Raw genomic sequence first — 22,560 nt, 5'->3', positions numbered from 1 at the left:
TCAATGAAGGAGAAAAATGACCCGTTTGCAAAATTTTATAACAAACTATTAAAACATGATTTTTTATTTTTATTTTTTTGCATCTTTTTTTGTTTGTTTAGCAAAAAATAAAACTCCGAGCTGTAACTAAATACCACCAAAAGAAAGCTCTATTTGTGGGAAAAAAATGATAAAAATTTCATTTGGGTACAGTGTTGTATGACCGCGTAATTGTCACTCAAAGTGCATCAGCGCTGAAAGCTGAAAATTGGTCTGGGACTGAGGGGGGTTTAAGTGCCCAGTAAGCAAGTGGTTAAGGGGGCAGATCCTTTCCTGTCCTTAAATGGTTAAACTGACAATGCGCCATTGTGCGACACTGTACCCACATTAAATGTATATCCTTTTTTTTTTTTTTTTCCCCCACACACAGATCTTTCTTTCGGTGCTATTTGATCACCACTGCGTTTTTTTTTTTTTCTTTTTTTTTTTTTTCCTGTTTTTTGCACGATACCAACAATTTAAAAAAAAAAAAAAAAAAAAAAAAATTGTTTTCTGCTGTAAAACATATTCAGCAAAACTATTGGGAAAACAAAACAAAACGAATTTCTTTATCAATTCAGGCCAATGTGTATTTTGCTACATATTTTTGGTAGAAAAAAAAACTGGCTAATTCATATGTGTTCGGGTTTAAAGGGATGAGGTAGCAACCCTAACAGTGATCAATGCTAAAAATATGCACTGTATTAATGACACTGGCTGGGAAAGGGTCCCATATAGTAAGCAATTGTGCTGCAAGTTTGAAAATGACTTGCTAAGCTATTGCCAGGCTTCACAATTTGTTGTACAATTGCAGCAAGTCTGCATTGGATGACTCCAGATCAACTTTCTTTGCAAACATTCTGCAAGTCTGCTGCAAGTTTTGGTTGAGTTATGTTGTGCAATAGTCATCCCACCACAGGGGTTACTTTGGCTGTATTTTCATGCTGTAGACCCACCACTGCAACTTTGCTCTTGCTAGAGATTTGCCATACACATTTTCTACAAATTGGAGAATTGTCAACTAAAACTTATTCTTGAAGTCCTCTGCAAGTGTACAACTTGCCAGTGAAAATGTACAGCAAGTTAAGAGACTTACAATTCGACACTGCCACAAATTAGTGGCAAGTTGTCCTTGCTATCTGGGGTTAACATCAGGGGCGATTAAAGGGTTAACTGTGTGCCTAGCCAGTGTTTTACTAAACTGTGGGAGGTGCTTTTACTTGGGAAAGAGATGGATCCTAGTCCCTGCTTTGCAGACAGGCACAGGATCCATGCCTTCCCTCCTATCAGAGCGGTAATCTGTCTTGGTTACATTGCAGTTCTGTCTCTCTGGCTGATGATCATCGGGTGCCAGGGGACATCGAACCTGTGGTAGCCACTGATCCGCTCCCACTGTGTGTAATCACAGCGAGAATGAGCCACCGGCAGCGCTCATTCGCACCCCCTACCGGTTTAGGTATATATACGTAATCCTGCGCACAGCTGCCACCCTGTAGCAGTAAAACTGCTATAGGGCGGTCGCTAAGCCGTTCTATAGGTAGGAAATATTTACCTTAATGCATTCTATGCCTTACGGTAAAACATCTTTTACAGACAGCTCCCTTTTATACTTACCTGAGTCCGATTTTGATCCAGTGATGTGCATGAGTGCACTGGCTTTCTCCCTCCTCATTGAGCAGAGGCATTTGTGGGAGACATTGGCCAGTGAGGAGGAAGCACCAGGCAGGACGACTGCACACTGTGTGGCGGTGAACACAAGGAGCCGGCTCGGGACAGAGGCCACAAGTGGCCCCATAGCAAGCAGTTTGCTCTGAGGGCACTCAATAGGGGGAGGAGCCAGAAGTGCCTGTGGTGGACCTGAGAAGAGACTTGTGTTGCTCATTTTTCATGGCATTCATGTTCTTTACAATATGCACTGTATTTGACAGGGATTATTGGAATATTGTGTGTTATCGCTTTATGCATTTTATTTAGTTGAAGTGGAACTTCAATCTCCCAATCAATATTGTTTTTTTTTTTTGCTGCTTGCATTAGTAAATGGATAGGAAAGTTATATAATAATTCCTTTTTTTTTTTACGTTTCTTCAGTGACTTCCAGGCCTTGGCAAATGATGCCATACATCCCAGGATTCTTCAGGAGAGGAGGAGGGGGTTTTCTCGGCTAAGCGCACTCTCGTGCATGCATGCTTGAGGTAAGTAAGCTTTAACAGAGTCACGTTACTGCAATTTGAATAAATACACCAACTGTGATCCAATAAAGTCCTTAACCACTTCCCGACCAGCGCACGTCAGAATGGCACGGGCAGGCATATTGGCGTACAGGTACGTCCAATATTCAATGCCGCCCTGCCATCGGGAGCACGCCGCCGGCGGCGCGCTCCCGCGCTGGTCGGGACCCCCATGAGTCCGGTCGTGGGACCCGCGGACTCGATCGCGGCGGCCATCCCCGCGATCGTCTCACGGAGCGACCGAATGGAGGAAATGCTGAGTAAACAGCATTTCTCCATTCTGCCTAGCAACTAGTGACGCTGATCTCTGCTCCATGTGATTGGAGCAGAGATCAGTGTTCACTAAATGAAAGCCCAACCCCCCCACAGTTAGTAACACACCCCTAGGAACACTTAACCCCTACACTGCCACCCACTGGTTAACCCCTTCACTGCCAGTGTCATTTACACAGGAATCACTGCATTTCTATAGCAGTGATTACTGTATAAATGACAATGGTCCCAAAAATGTGTCAAAAATGTCCGATGGGTCCCCCACAATGTCGCCATTACTAGTAAAAAAAAAATAATAAAAATTATTAATAAAAATGCTATAAAACTATCCCTATTTTGTAAACGCTATAACTTTTGCGCAAACCAATCAATAATCGCTTATTGCGATTTTTTTTTTTTTTTTTTATTTATTTTTTTTTTTACTAAAAATATGTAGAAGAATACGTATCGGCCTAAACTGAGGGAAAAAAATGTTTTTTTATATATATATATTTGGGGGATATTTATTATAACAAAAAGTAAAAAATAATGCGTTTTTTTCAAAATTGTCGCTCTATTTTTGTTTATAGCGCAAAAAATAAAAACCGCAGGGGTGATCAAATACCACCAAAAGAAAGCTCTATTTGTGGGAAAAAAAGGACGTCAATTTTGTTTGGGAGCCACGTCGCACGACCGCGCAATTGTCAGTTAAAGCGACGCAGTGCCGAATCGCAAAAAGTGGTCTGGTCTTTGACCAGCAAAATGGTCCGGTCTGCAAGTGGTTAAGCAGTATAGCAATAGATGTTCTTAGTCCATAGCACTTCCTTCCACCACCTTGGAGTGCATAGTCCACCAGAAAGAACCACCACCACAATGGATAAAATGCTTGCTTACCAGCTCTCAAAGACCTCCTATCACAGAAGGTCAATAACACTTGTGGCTATAAACCCAGCCAAGTCCTCTAAGCATCATCTATCAGTCCTCTTGTAGCATGCAAATTGGTCATCTGGATAGCAAGGTCATTGAAAATACCCAAAAATATATAAAGCTCCACATGGCATAAAATCTTTATAAAACTTTTATTAGTGGGTTATAAGTTGCACTTGCATCAAAGCAATCCAAACTTGCAATTAAAAACAGTATGCTGGTTGGCAATTAGAACAACCCCCCGTTCGTCCAGGAGTCTGCGGTCACGGTGATGTCGGCGTGTCGCTCTGCCGTAAGCATTTCGTCATACGTTGATGTCCGGGGCACAGACAGCGTGCTGTGTCACCGCTTAAATGACATACATTGTAGCCAGGCCTCGGTGTGAGCCTCAGGCAGCCAATCAAAATAAAAACGACACTCTAACTTTCTCACCACTTGCAAGGGAGCTATAAGTATTCATAATACATGCATTCAATCTAGATGGTTCACTTATACCCAATATCACCTGTACATGACAGGAGAGCAGCATCAGCACAACACCCCTGGGAATTTCATACTACGGCGGGAAAATATCACCCAATCCTATATTAAATACGACCTTCTATACAAACCTAATACTTCTAAGGCACTATTATACCAAAAATAAGTTTGTAGATCTTGAGGTAAGGGCAAATGGATTCCAGGAAGTAAATGCTACATGAATCTGCCCTTACTCAAGATGGTCACAGCCAGAAGTGTTAGGGAGGTGTTTTTCAAAGTGATTTCTCAACAAAATAAAGCATTGAGATATGGATGGGTGAGTTTGCTTTGAAGATTAAAAATAAAAATGAAATAATATTTTTGGTTTGTGGTGCTCAGATGCAGTGAAGGATACAATTAAGGGAGGTGCATTTATAGTATGATTCTATCTGTATGGTACCTGAAAAGGGTAGTTATTTATTTCAGATGGTTGTATAGGGGAGTTGTTTAGTAGTAGTATTGCAAGCGCCACACATTGTTTTTCATTCATTTTCTTTTGCCCACTGCAGTTCCCTCAAGCCCCTTATATACTGTATTTACCCTCCTTCATGACCAGGCCATTTTTTTTCGATACGGCACTGTTAATTTAACTGACAATTGTGCAGTCATCTGACGTGGTACGCAAATAAAATTTGTGTGGTATTTGATCACCTCTGTGTTTTTTATTTTTTGCACTATGAACAAAAAAAAAAAAGACCGACAATTAACCACTTTCAGACCAGACCATTTTGCTGGCTTAAGACCAGACCACTTTTTGTGATTCAGCACTGCGTCTCTTTAACTGACAATTGTGTGGTTGTGCGACGTGGCTCCCAAACAAAATTAACGTACTTTTTCCCCCACAAATAGAGCTTTCTTTTGGTGGTATTTGATCACCCCTGTGGTTTTTATTTTTTGCGCTATAAACAAAAAAAGAGCGACGATTTTGAAAAAAACACTTTTTTTTTTTTTTTTTTTTTTTTTACTTTCTGCTATAATATCCCCCCAAAATATATATAAAAAAAGTTGTTTTCCCTCAGTTTAGGCCGATACGTATTCTTCTATTCCACATATTTTTGGTAAAAAAAAAATCACAATAAGCATTTATTGATTTTCGCAAAATTTATAGCGTTTGCAAAATATGGGATAGTTTTATGGCATTTTTATTAATAATTTTTTTTTTTTTTTTTTTTTTTACTAGTAATGGCGGCGATCATCGATTTATTTATTTATTTTTTTAATTGCGACTGCGACATTATGGCGGACACATCGGACATTTTTGACACATTTTTGGGACCATTGTCATTTATAGAGCAACCAGTGCTATACAAATGCACTGATTCCTGTGTAAATTATGCTGGCAGTGAAGGGATTAACCAGCGGGTGGCAGTTTAGGGGTTAAGTGTGTCCTAGGGGCGTTTTACTAACTGTGGGAGGCTGAGCTGTGTGTTAGTGAACACTATTCTCTGCTCCAATCACAGGGAGCAGAGATCAGTGTCACTTGTTGCTAGTCAGAACAGGGAGATGCTGTTTACATCGGCATCTCCCCGTTCAGCCTCCCTGTGAGACGATCGTGGGTATCCCCACGGTGATCGAGTCTGTGGGACCCGTGACTGGAGTCACGGGGGTCCCGACCGGCACACAATGGCAGGGCGGCAATTCAACTGGACGTACCTGTCAGTTTTCCTGCTATAAATAAATTATATTTATTCTTCAGTTTAGGACAATATGTATTCTGCTACATATTTTTGTTTAAAATAAAAACCTAATGACCGTATATTGATTGGTTTGCACAAAAGTTATAGTGTCTACAAACTATGGGATATTTTTATTAATATTTTCTCTATTTTTTACTAGTAATGGCAGCGTTCAGCGGTAGTGGAACTGCGATATTGCAGCAGACAGTCAGGACACTAACTGACACTTTTGACACTTTTTGGGGACCAGTGACCTTAATACAGCGATCAGTGCTATAAATATGTATGGTCACTGTACTAATGACACTGGCTGGCAAGAGGTTAAACTTCTTACCCCACTGTTAAACACTGTTTTTTACATTGGGGGAGGTGCTTTTACTAGGGGAAGGCATTGATCCATGTTCCTGCTTTGCAGGAGCACAGGATCAAAGCCTTCCCTAGTTAAAGAATGGCGATCTGCCTGCATCGCAGTTCTGCTTGTGTACCGAGCGATCTGTGGGTGCCGGCGGACATCAGGCCTGCAGGACCCACTGATCAGCTCCCGCTGTCTAGTATCACTGTGGAAGAGAGCTGGCGGCGGCGTGCACTTGCGCCCGATACTTGGAGGTGAAATATTGTGTGTGTGTGTGTGTGTGTGTGTGTGTGTGTATATGTATGTGAGATATAGATAGAGATATATCTATATCTATATCTATATCTATATCACATATACATACATGATTCTGTGCAGAGCGGTTCCCTGTAGCAGTAAAACTGCTATAGGGTGGTCAGCAAGTTCCATGCACCTGCTGGAATTGCTTTATAACCAATATTTAACATTAACCAAAGGTTCTACTGCTCATGTTAGTAGAAAAAACAAAACCAGAGCATTGCCTTTATATTTTGTAGTTTTTTTACTCAGTTTTTGAATATTAACCAAAGGTCTCCTTTAAAGCATTAGAGAGAGAGTTTGAACCTCTGCTAAGATTTCTTGCCTTTGTTAAGAGACTAAGAGGATGTTTATATGGATTTCAGGAAAAATTAGTGTTTATATACCATACATAAAAAGATACCTTGCTTTTTACTTTTTTATTTTAACTGGGAGAGACAGTTGCTTAGCAGACAGGCAGACGGGACATGCTGATTTTTATATACCAATTTCAGTTTCATTGTGTTTGTTTAGTTCCAAGCAGAATGAATGTAACACAAAACCTTGCTCAGGGGTGATGTTAAGAAAAGGGGGAAAAAAATAGAGAAGGTTTTGGAGTCTGTTAATGACATAAGTCACATAAGTGATTGTTCTTTCACTCAAACAGTTTACATAAGCCGCCTGAGCCTAAGGTTCCGACAAAGAAAGGCAAATTTCTCATTAAGTCGCCGCTGTCTGTATTAGAGGAGCCATCAATTTATACAGACCAGGAGATTATTAATGGAGTCGGTGTGGAGCGTTATGGGGCCACCAAAGGGTGGTCTACGTAGCCGGGTGGTCTCTTGAGTCAAGGCCTTGCTTGTATACTTGAATGTTTAAACATACACTGACAGACCGTTAACACCTATAATCTTGTAAATATTTACCATTCTCAAGATGATGTATAAAACTGAGTAGGCAGTGCTTTTGTAAGCGTTGTTCTTGACTCCATTAAAAGCTAATTGAGACATTATTGCCTCATCAAAAGATGATATATCAGCCCATCCCCCCTGACTCTCCAGTCTGAATAATTTGACAGCTAGACTGTTGTCTCCTCTCAAAATTAGTGATGACCATGCATTTGGAAACACTGCATGGATTTTTTGTTATATCCTGTTGATAGTGAGTGCCGGTTCACACTTGTGCCAGACATCTCATGTATTTCGCAGCGCACTGCTGTTCACATTAGGCCTCATGCACACGAGACGCAGTTAAACGCGCGTTCAGATGCAGTTGGACAGTTTTTTCAACTGCACCTGAACTCATTCAATGTTATCCTATGTGTCCATGCACACAGTCTCGTTTTTTTGCGTTTATATGCAGTTGCGTTTAATCACGTTTTTCCAGAAGCAAAAAAATGCGTTCAGAGACAAAAATTTCTGCGTTTCAGACGCAAAACGGGGCTAAACGCGGCTAAACGCGGCTGAACGCGGCAACCGCGTTTAGCCGCGTTTGCGTTTATATGCGTTTTTAAAGGTGACCTTTTTTTTTACATTAAAAATCTCAAAAATGATTGCAAATGATGAAAAACCATTAGAAAAATATTTTAAACAATTGCAATTGCAAGTGGACAATCCACAACTTGTGGCAAGTGACGTGGCAAGTGGACAATCCACAACTTGTGGCAAGTGACATGGCAGGTGGCAAGTGATGTGGCAAGTGGACAATCCACAACTTGTGGCAAGTGACGTGGCAGGTGAAGTGGCAAGTGACGTGGAAAGTGGACAATAGACAACTTGTGGCAGGTGACGTGGCAAGTGACCTGGCAGGTGACGCGGCAAGTGACTTGGCAGGTGACGTGGCAAGTGGAAAATCAACAACTTGTGGCAGGTGACTGGCATGTGACGTGGCAAGTGGACAATCCATAACTTGTGGCAGGTGACGTGGCAAGTGACGTGGCAAGTGGACAATCCACTTGTGGCAGGTGACGTGGCAGGGGACGTGGCAAGGGACGTGGCAAGTGGACGATCCACAACTTGTGGCAGGTGATGTGGCTGGTGACGTGGCAAGTGGACAATCCACATCTTGTGTCAGGTGACGTGGCAGGTGACGTGGAAAGTGGTGTGGCAAGTGGACAATCCACAACTTGTGGCAGGTGATGTGGCTGGTGACGTGGTAAGTGGACAATCCACAACTTGTGGCAGATGGCATGGCAGGTGACGTGGAAAGTGGACAATCCACATCTTGTGGCAAGTGACGTGGCAAGTGGACAATCCACAACTTGTGGCAGGTTATGTGGCAAGTGATGTGGCAGGTGATGTGACAAGTGGACAATCCACATCTTGTGGCAAGTGACGTGGCAGGTGATGTGGCAAGTGGACAATCCACAACTTGTGGCAGGTGACGTGGCAGGTGATGTGGCAAGTGACGTGGCAGCTGACGTGGCAAGTGGACAATCCAAAACTTGTGGCAGGTGACGTGGCAAGTGACGTGGCAGGTGACGTGGCAAGTGATGTGGCAAGTGGACAATCCACAGCTTGTGGCAAGTGACGTGGCAAGTGGACAATCCACAACTTGTGGCAGGTGATGTGGCAGGTGACGTGGCAAGTGAACAATCCACAACTTGTGGCAGGTGACGTGGCAAGTGACGTGACAGGTGAAGTGGCAAGTGACGCGGCAAGTAGACAATCCACAACTTGTGGCAGGTGATGTGGCAAGTGACGTGGCAGGTGATGTGGCAAGTCACGTGGCAAGTGGACAATCCACAACTTGTGGCAGGTGATGTGGCTGGTGACGTGTCAAGTGGACAATCCACAGCTTGTGGCAGGTGGCATGGCAGATGACGTGGAAAGTGGACAATCCACATCTCGTGGCAAGTGACGTGGCAGCTGACGTGGCAAGTGACATGGCAAGTGGACAATCCAAAACTTGTGGCAGGTGACGTGGCAAGTGACGTGGCAGGTGACGTGGCAAGTGACGTGGCAAGTGGACAATCCACAACTTGTGGCAGGTGACGTGGCAGGTGACGTGGCAAGTGAACAATCCACAACTTGTGGCAGGTGATGTGGCAAGTGACGTGGCAGGTGATGTGGCAAGTGACGCGGCAAGTAGACAATCCACAACTTGTGGCAGGTGATGTGGCTGGTGACGTGGCAAGTGGACAATCCACAGCTTGTGGCAGGTGGCATGGCAGATGACGTGGAAAGTGGACAATCCACATCTCGTGGCAGGTGATGTGGCAAGTGACGTGGCAAGTGGACAATCCACAATTTGTGGCAGGTGACGTGGCAGGTGATGTGGCAAGTGGACAATCCCCAACTTGTGGCAAGTGACGTGGCAAGTGGACAATCCACAACTTGTGGCAGGTGCCGTGGCAAGTGACACGGCAAATGCAAGTGTACAACTGCTCTCTATGCTGCTGCTGCTCACTCTGATCAAAATAGCAGAAATAGTTAAAAAAAATGCTTTGAGAGCTTGGGGAGGGTCTACATGATGTTATCTTTATAAACGCGTCTAAACGCAAACGCGTCTAAACGCGTCTAAACGCGTCTAAACGCGACATGCAAACGCGGCAAAACGCGCGTTTCTAAACGCGCGTTTCAGCTTTTTTTTGACAGAGGTTTCATCTGCGTCTCGTGTGCATGAGGCCTTACATGCGATGTCTGTGCGGGTGCGATGTCAGCCATACAGATAGTATGGCTGATATCGCACCGCATTCGGTCCAAACACGCACAGGACCCTTTCTTTTTGTTCGGACCAGTATCGGATCGCATGTGTGTTCACACATATGCGATCCGATTCATGTCCGAACTGTCAGTACGCAGTGCGTTATGTGAGCTGAAATGGGGGTGTCGTTAACATATAATGACACTCCCCATCAGATCGCATATGGCAGTGTGAACTGCCGTGCGTGTCAAGTGCGATGCGGGAACCCGCAGTTGATTCGCAGGGTTCTTGCATCGCAGCAGTGTGAACCCAGCCTAACAAGCAGTACAAACACTTTTTCCTTACAGGGATGAAGTTTGTAGTAAAACTGGCTGTTGAATTCACATTCTTAGGTGAGGTGTTCATTCTGTATAGTCTTTAGTTTATAAAATACTGTCTCCAACAAATACAGTGTTTGTTTTTGTTTTTTGTGGTGGGAATTGCAACTAGGTGGTATGACATTATCTTTTTGGCTTTGTAATGACCTATGACATCTGAATGAAGATGTAAATACAGGTAGACATTATGAACACATCATTTATTAACAACTTCAATACTTCAACACTTTCACCTCCTTTCTGCCCTGACCAATTTTCAGCTTCCAGCGTTATCACACTTTAAATGACAATTGCGCAGTTATGCAACACTGTACCCAAATTACATTTTTATTATATTTTTGAGGCCGCGCTTTCTTTTGGTGGTATTTAATCACCACTGGTGATTTTATTTTTATTTTTTGTTAAACAATTGAAAAGACTGGAACTTTGAAAAAAAAGGTTTTTCTTTGTTTCCGCTTTATAAAATTTAGCAAATAAGTAATTTTTCTCCTTCACTGATGTCCAATGATGAGGCACTGAAGGCAGCACTGATGAGGAGACACTGATAGGCAGCAAATGTGAGGGGGCACTGTTGGGGCTGCACCGATCATCAGTGTAAATTCCCCCGTCACACCTGGCGGATACCGGCTCTCTTCTCCCCACGCTGTGACAGCAGTTAGGGAAAGGAATACTGACCACCTGTGAGTTTGTTTACATGTGATCAGCTGTGATTGGACACAGCTGATCACATGGTAAAGGGCCACTGTGATTGGCCCTTTTCCATGATCAGAGTACACAGGATACGCACCCCAGGGGGCGTGGTTCTGGGAGGACGTTTATGGACACCCTCCCAGAAATGGACGATCACGCTGTAGCGTTTTTTTTTTTTTTGGCTATAGCACAAGATCAGGTCAAGAAGTGGTTAAAGCACTTGAGAGATATTAAAGGCCAGAATGTAGTTTAACCACTTCCTGCCTGGCCTATAGCAAAATGACAGCCGGGAAATGGTTCAGTTATCCTGACTGGGCGTCATGACGTCTAGCAGGATAACAAGCCAGTGCCCGTGGGGCCACGCAGTTTGGCGATTGGTGGTGGGTCAGTCTGACACACCACAACTCCGATCTAGGTAAAGGGGCTCTTTACCACGTGATCAGCTGTGTCCAATCCTAGCTGATCACGGTGTAAACAGGATAAGCCGTGTATGAGCTGACCACTAAGGATGCCAATCAGTGCCCATAAATGCCAATTAGTGCCCATCAGTAATGCCTGCCAGTGCCTCCTTATTAGTGATGTCCATGAGTGCTGCATATCAGTGCCGCCTTATCAGTGCCCATGATTGTAGCCTCATCAGTGAAGGGGAAAACTTACAAAATTTTATAACGGAAACAAAGAAATACTTTTTTTTTTTTCCCCCACAATTTTTGGTGTTTTTTTATTTGTTTGACAAAAAAAAAAAGAAAACCCCAGTAGTGATCAAATACCATCAAAAGAAAGCTCTATTTGTGGGAACAAGTTGATAAAAATTTTGTTTGGGTACAGTGTTGCATGACCACGCAATTTTCATTCAAAATGCGACAGCTCTGAAAGCTGAAAATTGTCCTGGGCAGGAAGGGGGGAAGTGCCTGGTATTGAAGTGGTTAACTTGAACAATGCAATTCTGAAATGTTACCTTTATGGTATCTTAATAATACTTTACTAGACACAGGACTTGTATTATTATGGGTGATGTGCAGCTACCTTCTGGTGATTGGACAAAAAAAACTTGCTAGGGCCACCAGAGAGCACATCATATAACCCTGGGCACTCCGCAAGACTCCCAGTTTTTTTAGTTTCCATAGGTGATGGACCCGTTTGCCTTTTTAAACCAGTCATTTGCATTTTTCCTTTTTAAATCCGTCATATTGTTTCTCTCTGAGTCTTCTTTCAAGATCTGACTGCTTACTTGTGTTAGTTATGGATCGATAACCTTTTGGTGTTTATTTTGAGAACCTTACCTAGATCCCATGTCTATGGGATGTGTGGGGCTGCAATGTTTGCTTCAGGTATTGGATCTGTGATAGTCATTCAACTTGGCGTGTAGTGCAATGTGTAGCTAGCTGCAGGGTGCTATAAAGAGCCAGGGCCGTGGTCTTTCTTTGGTTCCTAAACCCTGAAGACTCCTTCAGGGAATGGCAACCGTGACGGGTGAAACTTGGACCCTTGGTAGGCCCAGCATTTATGGATAAGGCAAGGCAGGGTTTCTTGCATGTTTACATTGGTTGCCTGTATTTACTATTCACTGTGCATAGCACATTATGCTGCTCTATAGGAAGAGGAATTGGGTGTTATTCACTTTATTGTGGTAACCGCTGCCATTTTGTCTCTAAAATTCTCAGGCGAGAAATTTAAATTTGACCTTTACTTCCTCCTATCCAGGCTGAGGATGAGGTTACTGTGATGCATTTTTATTTATTTTTTAAATGGGATGTGAATGTAACAAATATAAAGTAGGTGTGGTCCCAATTTAGCTTTACTGGTAATACTTTTATCTGATTTTAGACTTACCTGATTGGTTCCAGGTGCCTTGCATAATTTTTTTTTCCCTCTACCTCTCTGTTGTTTCAGGGAATGTTCACAATAAAGTACTACAGTTGGTGTATGGTGAATCTGTCCAGTGATTTCCAAATTTCTAGAGGACAGTTGCAATATAGCCTAAGTTTTACCCTATCCTGATGTTAACAACCTGTGTCACAGATTGACCCAATACATTTGTATGGCTGCTTGGATTTATGTTGCTTCTGAATAAAAGAAACCTTCTCTGTCAATATATATTTAACCCATAGGTGCGAGCAGCCTATTACTTTGGGGTTTGCACCCCAAAGCGCAGACACACTGAAGCATATTAAAGCGGAGGTCCACCCTAAAGTGGACCTTCCGCTCATCGGAACCCTCCCCCCCCCCTCCGGCGCCACAATTGGCACCTTTCAGGGGGGAGGGGGGGTGCAGATACCTGTACAGTACAGGTATCTGCACCCACTTCCGGGATAGCTCTCTGCGGAAAGGGGCGTATATTACGCCCCTTTCCGCAAGTGCCCCGCTGCCTGCTGGGAAAACACACAGATCCCAGAAGCAGCGGGGACCGTCCTTATTGCGCAGCGCGGCTCGCGCATGCGCAGTAGGGAACCGGGAAATGAAGCCGAAAGGCTCCACTTCCTGATTCCCATACCCAAGATGGCGGCGGCAGCACCCGAGAGACGATCTACAGATCGGCTTCGGGTGCCGACATCGCGGGCGCGCTGGACAGGTAACTGTCACTATCCCGGCGGACTCCCGCTTTAAACTGTTTACTATGCTTCAGTTTGTGAATGAACACACAGTGAGTGTGTTATTTAGAAAAGGAAAGGGCTTGTAAATTGCATATTGACTAGCCCTTTCCCCCACTCTAGGCCCTAATAATGGTCTGCAAAATATATTAATGATATCCAATTATTGTCTCATATTAAGTGCTTTACTTGAGTTGTAGAGTAAAGATTTCCTAAACTAGTTTTGTATGTATAGTCATAAACCTTAACGTGACCTTGTTTATTTGTGCTTTTAGTTAATGTTCATGTTTTAGTGAAGACATATCTTTTATCCACTGAACTTGCAATAGCTTTAAGCTTTCGACTTTGTATCTATAAACGTGCTCCTGCGGGGCATATGTTGCTGAAATGGTATACTGATTTGCTAATTCAATAGAATCCTTTGAAACTAAAATTTGCATATCAAGAACAGCACTGTTTCCTCTGCTTGGGCTTTAGAGAAAGATGGAGTGGATTTAAAACAGCTGATGTAGCATACTATGATTATACCACTCGTTTACATGCTCGAGACATGGAACATGTTCACTTTTAATTGTCTTACTTTCTGTTCTGGTAACCGCCCAGAATTAAGGCAAAATCTCACTCTCTCTAAATTAGCAGGGACACAGACCACAGTAAATAAGCTGACAAAGATTGCAGCATTCCCCTGCTTAAGGTATTACTAAACCCACAACAGTAAAATCAGTCTGTATATGCAGTAAAGCATGCTTGTTATACTTACTGTGCAACCCTAAGGGGTTAATCATCTACGTTGTGTAAAAAGGCTGTTTGATCCTATCTTCTCTGTTCCTCCCCTTCTTCCACTGTCCCTAAGCCATCTGCTGATAGTACAGCGGCTAGGGGACAAACTGCACATACTCAGTTTGGAAGGAGTATCAGACCACTGCAAATCTACCAAGACCTGGCCGTCCCTCTAAACTTTTAGCTCAGACAAGGAGAAGACTGATCAGAGATGCAGCCAAGAGGCCCATGATCACTCTGGATGAACTGCAGAGAACTACAGCTGAGGTGGGAGAGTCTGTCCATAGGACAACAATCAGTCGTACACTGCACAAATCTGGCCTTTATGGAAGAGTGGCAAGAAGAAAGCCATTTCTAACAGATATCCATAAAAATTCTCGTCTAAAGTTTGCCACAAGCCACCTGGGAGACACACCAAACATGTGGAAGAAGGTGCTCTGGTCAGATGAAACCAAAATCGAACTTTTTGCCCACAATGCAAAACGATATGTGTTTGGCGTAAAAGCAACACAGCTCATCACCCTCAACACACCATCCCCACTGTCAAACATGGTGGTGGCAGCATCATGGTTTGGGCCTGCTTTTCTTCAGCGGGGACAGGGAAGATGGTTAAAATTGAGGGGAAGATGGATGCAGCCAAATACAGGACCATTCTGGATGAAAACATGTTGGAGTCTGCAAAAGACCTGAAACTGGGACGGAGATTTATCTTCCAACAAGACAATGATCCCAAACATACAGCAAAATCTACAAAGGAATGGTTCACAAATAAACGTATCCAGGTGTTAGAATGGCCAAGTCAAAGTCCAGACCTGAATCCTGAATCTGTGGAAAGAGCTGAAAACTGCTGTTCACAAACGCTCTCCATCCAACCTCACTGAGCTCGAGCTGTTTTGCAAGGAAGAATGGGCAAGAATTTCAGTCTCTCAATGTGCAAAACTGATAGAGACATACCCCAAGCGACTTGCAGCTGTAATCGCAGCAAAAGGTGGCTCTACAAAGTATTAACGCAAGGGGGCCGAATAATTTTGCACGCCCCACTTTTCATTTTTTTTATTAGTTAAAAAAGTTTCAAAAATCCAATAGATTTCGTTCCACTTCACAATTGTGTCCCACTTGTTGGTGATTCTTCACAAAAAATAAAAATTTTATATCTTTATGTTTTGAAGCCTGAAATGTGGCAAAAGGTTAAAGTTCAAGGGCGCCGAATACTTTCGCAATGCACTGTATGTGGTTAGAGAGCAAAATCTCTAATCCTCTCTGAGAACAGACAAGAGATATACTGTATATACTATTAGAGGAGATCTTCCCTCAAAAAAATAATAATAATTTTAAGAACATTTGTTCGATTTTCTAATCATTAGTGGGGGTCAAATCGATGTTAATTTTCAACCACAGTGATGGGAAAATTTGGAAATAGAAAACTGCTTGGTGAAAGGAATTTTCAGACTGTGTGTGGGGTTTTCATTCAGAAATTACATTCTTTTTAAAAATGGAATGTTAAAAACGAGTGGAAATTTCAAAACCACATTCTTTCATTCAGCGAATGTACAAAGATTTTTCATCTGAAAATTGATCCATGTGGCCAGCATAAGGCTCGGTATGCAGTTTGCCTTTAACCTGTTTCTGCAGTGCTTTTTGCTGTGCGTTTTGATTTTTGCTCACATGATTTTGCTGTGATTTGAGTTTTTGCATTTTTTTTGGCCAATTACCGTATATACTCGAGTATAAGCCGAGATTTTCAGCCCCTTTTTTTTAGGCTGAAAGTGCCCCCCTCGGCTTATACTCGAGTCACCGCCGTCTGCCTACCTGATCAGCGTGTCGTGCAGACAGACGGCGGCCATTCCACTGTTCAAAAGCCGCGCCTCCCTGTCTGTGATAGGCGGGACACTCAATTTCCCAGCAGTCAGTGTTCCGCCTATCACGGACATCCGCTCATCCTCATACTACGGACGAGGATGATAGGATGTCCGTGATAGGCGGAACACTGACTGCTGGGAAATTGAGTGTTCCGCCTATCACAGACAGGGAGGAGCGGCTTTTGAACAGTGGAATGGCCGCCGTCTGTCACAGACGAGGAGAGTTGCGGCTTTTGAATCCTGGCATGTTTTTATGACATGCTGATACATGCTGATCGGTGCAAAATGGCACACGGAGCTGCAGATTGGCACACGGAGGCTGCAGATTGGCACACGGAGGCTGCAGATTGGCACACGGAGGCTGCAGATTGGCACACGGAGGCTGCAGATTGGCACACAGAGGCATGCACAGGACACAGGTAGGCTGCAATGGACACAGGAGTTCATTTTTTTTTAAACTGTAGAACTGGTATTTACAGTAGCGATTATTTGCTATTTTTGTACTATGAAGGGCTCATTTTAGTTATTTTTTTATTTTTTTAACCCCGTTATGTTACTGACCGATTTTATCGATTATGAAAATAGTAATCGATTAATTTCATAATCGATTAGTTGTCGATTAATCAATTAGTTGTTTCAGCCCTAGAGACAGTGATACCTGCGTTTGTTCCTGATCGAGCCCCCCCATTTGTCTGGTATGTTTTTCTAGTTTGTCCCTGTGTATGACCTGGATCTGATATTGGACTTTTCCCTGAACTCAGCCTGCCTTTTACCTGAACTGTCATAGAACCATGCTTTCTGTCTAACTGCAAGTAGTCTGTTTAGTTTGCATCTGCCCTGGTGGGGTGGCCAGGCACTATAGCATTGTGTCCTGGGGGCAACCAAGTACCAGTAGGCCTGCTTGCCTTAAGGCAGGCATGTCCAAAGTCTGGCCCACGGGCCATTTGCGGCCCACGTTCCGGTTTGATGTGGCCCCCACCTGGAATTTTTTTTTTTTTGCTGTGAATATATCTATCTTCTTTAGCTGAACAAATTCCCCGGGTGCCACGCTCATTGTGGGCCTGTAAGTCCGCCTGGTGGTCCCTCTGTATGTCCTACATCTCTGAGATCCTTCTCTCCACCTCCGTCACCCGGTCCCAAAATGTATCCATGTCCCTACGGATAAGGGCTATTTTGGTTTGGACGTGGTCTTTTTTTACAGTGAGTGTGGACTGGCATGTTGTGATGGCCAGCATCAGGGCATCAAAGGCTGCGGTGCCAGCCTGGATGGTGCCATCAGGCGGGGAGTCAGTCTGGGTCTCCATGCTGCTTGCCGATTTGGTTGTAGGCACAGGCAAGGTACTCACAGTGGTTGCTGTATTCTTTTTCTGGCCAACACGTTTTCCCTTGGTCGTCGCCCAGCATGCCCGCAGATAGTCCGATGAAGGGTAAATAGTCAATCTGCACCAGGATAGAGACAGGATCATAGGCCGGAATCTGAAGCTCGTCTAAAACACATCTGCTCTCAGCGCCATCTGAACGCCCCCATTTTTAATTTTTTTTAGTTTTTTTTTAATCTTAATGCATAGAATGCATTAAGATAAAAATCCCTCTGACTTTACAACCGCTTTAAAACCTGATGGAAGATACAATTATCTATTTCCTCCCTACTTTATACAAAACTGAAAATAAAAAAAATGGGTTTTATTCCTTTACTGTTGCAGCTCGGAATCTCTCGCTGTCTGCTGCGGTAATGTTTTTCAGCATGCTTCATTTCACTTGAATGTAGTAAATAGTCTAAATGTCTTGCTCAAGAAGTATATTGTCTACATTACGGATTTGATGTATCCCCCTGTGGCTGATTTTGTATATGAAAAATACTTTGTTAATATGGAAATTCAAAATGTAGCAAAGTGAAAGTTTTAGACATCTTTTAAAGCAGCATTAAACCCAAAAAACATTATATATATATATATATATATATATATATATATATATATATATATATATATATATATATATATATATATATATATATATAATATTGCAGCTTACCAATTAATTTTTTTTCTTTTTTTAGGCCTTTCCCCCTCTTTTCTCCTGGTGATCTGATCAGAAGCACACCTCCCAGTACTAGAGTGCCCCCCCCCCCCCCCCCCACTCTGGATGGAGCACAGGGGGCTGGTGCAGACAACAGAATTGTCAGTCTGGGATGAGGGTGTGTTAGATGAACTATCAGATTTAAAGTGATTGTAAACCTCTGACATGAAATGTGAACAAAGCATATTCTTCTGTAGTGTGTACTTGTCTCAATTAAAGTGGTTCTAAAGGCTGAATGTTTTTTACCTGCATGCATGTGTTCAGGAGAGCCTCAGCTATATGGGGACTCTCCCTTCTTATTGGCTGAGACAGCCCATTGGCTCCCACTGCTGTTAAGAGCCAGTGAGCCAATGAGGAGAGAGCATCTCTGTGTCCTATGGATGCATAGAGCTGCAGTTCAGGAGCGAGCAAGCAGTGGCACCCCAAGAGCAGGTGGCTTTCTCTGGGGGGAGGAGCTAGGAGCACCGGCAGGGGACCCATAATGAACAGGATCGGGCTGCTCTGTCAAGCCATTACACAGAGCAGGTCAGTATGACATGTTTGTTATTAAAATAAGCTTTAATATCACTTCAAGAGCACTAATTGCCATTTCTTTCTGCTGCTTCCTTCCTCTGCTATCAGCATGAATCACTCCTGACAAGTTTTCCTGGAAAAAAAATGGTGACGGGGAGGGAGCTCTAGCTGATTGACAGCCTAAGCTCTGTTCCTATGTGCTGTGTAAGGGGGGGGGGGGGGGGGGGGAGGTCAATTTTAGCTCGCGTCACCTTTTTTCTGACTTATGTGGGGGAAGGGTTTCATATTTGTGTATCACTTGAGGCCCGTCACTTCACTGGATATATGTAAGGGGTTTACAACCACTTTTAAAACACTAATAATCTGAAGATGAATTCAAGCTAATATGGCATAATCAATTACAGCACTACTTTGGTGATAAATGTTTTTTTTTTTTCGTTTTTTTTTAAAACAAAAAAAAACTGTTCATTGTAAGGGCTCCTTCTTGTGTTAAATTGTGTTAAATGGTTTGTCCCACCCCTGTAACTGAAAGAGAGCTTGTTTTGAATAACAGACTTGCTGGGTGGATCACCAAATAAAAATAGAAGAAAGAAAAACTGATAAAACAAATATAACCATCACATCTAAGAAATGTGGTAAGCTGAAATATAATAAATGTTTGCTTTTGGGTTTAATACTGATTTAACTCTTTGTAAGGGAAAATGGTAAAGTGACATAAAATCCAAATCCTATATATTGCAGCTTACCAGTCATTATATGTGGTGGCTGCATTCATTTTTTTGGAGTCCTTTTTTCCTCTCTGTTTTCACCTGGTGATCTGGCCAGTAACACACCACCTGTAATAGGGTTTCTACACTCTGGATAAAATAGCAAAAGAGACTGCTTTGGACAGCAGCATTGATAATCTGGGGGAGGGGAGTGTTGGATGCGCTAGCTGATTTAAATCTTCTAACAAATTGAAACCAAACTCCAGGAAATACTTCATAAGCAGTTACAGAATACAGTTTATTCATTTTGGGATAAAGGTTATACACGAATAAATAAAAGTTAATCATTGTAAGCATTCCTATCATTGTTAAATGGTTTGTCTCATCCCTCGAACTGCTACATCTACATGATAGCCTGGCCTGTTGAAAAAGCAACAGCCTTACTGGCTAGATCAGCAGGAGAAAATAAAAGAAAGCGAATGCAGCCATCCCATGTAAGGATTTGTAAGCAGCAAAAAATAAATGTTGCTTTTGGGTTTAATACTGCTTTAAGAATATCACTGATATAAAAGTTATAGTTGCTCTCCATTCTACATTACTCAACATGCAGAGGCGTCGCAACTGCCACAGGGCTCATAGCATCTGCTTTGAGGTAATTTACCTTTTGTTTTTTTCTCAGTGATATTAGTCATTCTTTTGCCTCCTGTAATTTCTTAGTTATGCTAGTTGATGAACCCATTACTGTTAAAGTGATATTAAAGGCTTTTTATTCCCTTTAAATTAAAAATGGTATAAGTACCTGCTCTTTGCAACAATATTGCGCAGAGCGGTCGCTTACCTCCTCTGTGGTGGTCCCCCACCAATGCTGTCGGCTCCTAGCCATGTACTAGGGGGGCACTTGTGCGGGAGTACTTTCCATTTTTCATAGACGCACACAGCCAGCAAGCCACGCCCTCGCTCCCTTCTCAAAATGATTTGACAGCAGCAGAAGTCTATGCCTCCTGCTACTGCTTATTGCGTCTCCTGTGAGACCAGAAAGAAACAAGAGTGGGGTTGCAGCCGGGATGGTGCTAGAGCAGTGAGAGGTGTCAGGTAAGTGTTTTGGGTTAAAAAAAAACACCCAACTAACTGTCCCCTACCCCAACCCTTAAGTGGTTATAAACCCTCCCATATACCCTTTTGAAGTGAACAAACCGCTTCAGATGATGCACAGAGATAAAACAAATCCTCCTACATAAGTTTTACTTATTTATCTGCAGTCTTATGCTCTCTACACCCCTTAAAGAGGGCAGATTGTGTAAGAAATCTTTCTTCATCTGTCAGGAGCAGGAGCACATAGGAGGGGGCGGAGAGGCTGCAGTTAGTGCGTGAGAGCTGAGGGACACACCCCCTTCACACAGCGGACAATATATCAGACGTGAATAATACTTTGAAACCGAGGAATGGAGCACAAGAGAGAAACAACACTTTGAGTTTTAGAGAGAGATAAGTAAACACTACAGATGAGTGCTTTAATCAGATTCTGTGACTGAGGTTTACAACCACTTTAATGCAAGGAATGCATTAAAGTGTTACTAAACCCATAACAGTAAAATCAATCTGTATATGTAGTAAATAATGTGTGATATACTCACTGTGGAATACTCGGCATTGTGTAAAAAAAAAAAAAAAAAAAAAATGGCTGCTTGATCCTGTCTTCTCAGATCCTCCCCTTCCACTGTCCCCAATCCGTCTTCTGATAGTACAGAGCATTTGGAGTCACTCTGCACATGCTCAGTTTGGTGGGGGTTTTTTTTTTGGGGGGGGTGGCACATGTGATCAGCACAGGATCAATCGGCACTGTCCAGACAGAGGGTCAGGGGTCTTGCAGCCTCAGCATCATAGGACAATTGGAGCAGAATGAAAACTCCGCCTACAAGCTTTGGCCAGACATTGCTAGAAGTCACAAGACTGCTATATACTTCTGGTATACTACAGGTATTTAGCAAGTTTATATTTACTAAAATTTATTGCATTTCCATGTTCTGTGGGAGACCAGATAAATGCAGCGTCCTGGGCTTAGTAATCCTTTCAGGGAAAAAAAAAAACATTTAGCATTTAGAAACACTTTAACCACTTGCCACCCACCATATAGCAAAATGACGATGGCAAAGTGGTTTTAATATCCTGGCGTCATATGACGTGATCAGGATATTAAGCCGCTGTGCACCCCGCAACTACGATCTCGGTAAAAAGTCTCCGATGGAGACTCTTTACCACGTGATTAGCCGTGTCCAATCACGGCTGATCAAGTGTAAATAGGAAGAGCCTGTGACCGACTTTTCCTCACTCGCGTCTGTCAGACGCGAGTAGAGGAGAGCCGATCGGCTGCTCCTCTGACGGGGGATCTGTGCTGATCGATTATCAGCACAGCCCCCCCCCCCCCCCCCCGAGGATGCCCACACTGGACCACCAGGCACGCCACCATGGGATGCCCAGAACCAGGTATGCCCCCCTAGACCACCAGGGATGCTATCCAGTGCCCATAATGAATGCCAATCAGTGCCCACAATGGGCATCACTGATTGGCATGCATTATTGTTTGGCACTGATTGGCATCCATCCCTACAATACTTTAAATTACAATGCTGCCTATCAGTGCCCATCCTAGCCGCCTATCAGTGCCCATCCTAGCCGCCTATCAGTGCCCATCCTAGCCGCCTATCAGTGCCCATCCATGACAATCCGTGCCACCCATCCATGACAATCCGTGCCACCTATCAGTGTCTATCTGTGTCGCATATCAGTGCCACTTCATTAGTGCCGCCTTATCAGTGCCCGTCAGTGCCCATCAGTGAAGGAGAAAACATACTTATTTACAAAGTTTTTTAACTGAAACAAAAAAAACGTTTTTTTTTTTTCCAAGATTTTCTGTCTTTTTTTATTTGTTTAGCAGAAAATAGAAATCCCAGAGGCGATCAAATACTACCAAAAGAAAGCTCTATTTGTGGGAACAAAATGATAAAAATTTAGTTTGGGTACAATGTAGCATGACTGAGCAATTGTCATTCAAAGTGTGACAGCGCTGAAAG

At 43.1% G+C, this 22,560-nt stretch overlaps 1 protein-coding gene across 1 annotated transcript in view; it reads left to right on the top strand.

Moving 5' to 3' along the window:
* Positions 1-2,126: 2,126 nt before the first annotated feature.
* Positions 2,127-22,560, top strand: part of ANKFN1 (ankyrin repeat and fibronectin type III domain containing 1) — a 666,636-nt gene continuing 646,202 nt past the window's right edge. Inside the window, exon 1 of the mRNA XM_077458934.1 lies at positions 2,127-2,210. The gene's annotated coding sequence lies outside the window, so the exon portion shown is untranslated. The remainder of the gene's footprint in view (positions 2,211-22,560) is intronic.

The sequence above is a fragment of the Lithobates pipiens genome, unplaced genomic scaffold (genome assembly GCF_037356315.1).
Source record: "Lithobates pipiens isolate NorthernLeopardFrog02 unplaced genomic scaffold, aLitPip1_a1.2 Scaffold_28, whole genome shotgun sequence".
Classification (NCBI taxonomy): domain Eukaryota; kingdom Metazoa; phylum Chordata; class Amphibia; order Anura; family Ranidae; genus Lithobates; species Lithobates pipiens.
Note: the sequence above shows the minus strand (reverse complement) of the source record. Positions and strands in the feature narration are given on the sequence as shown.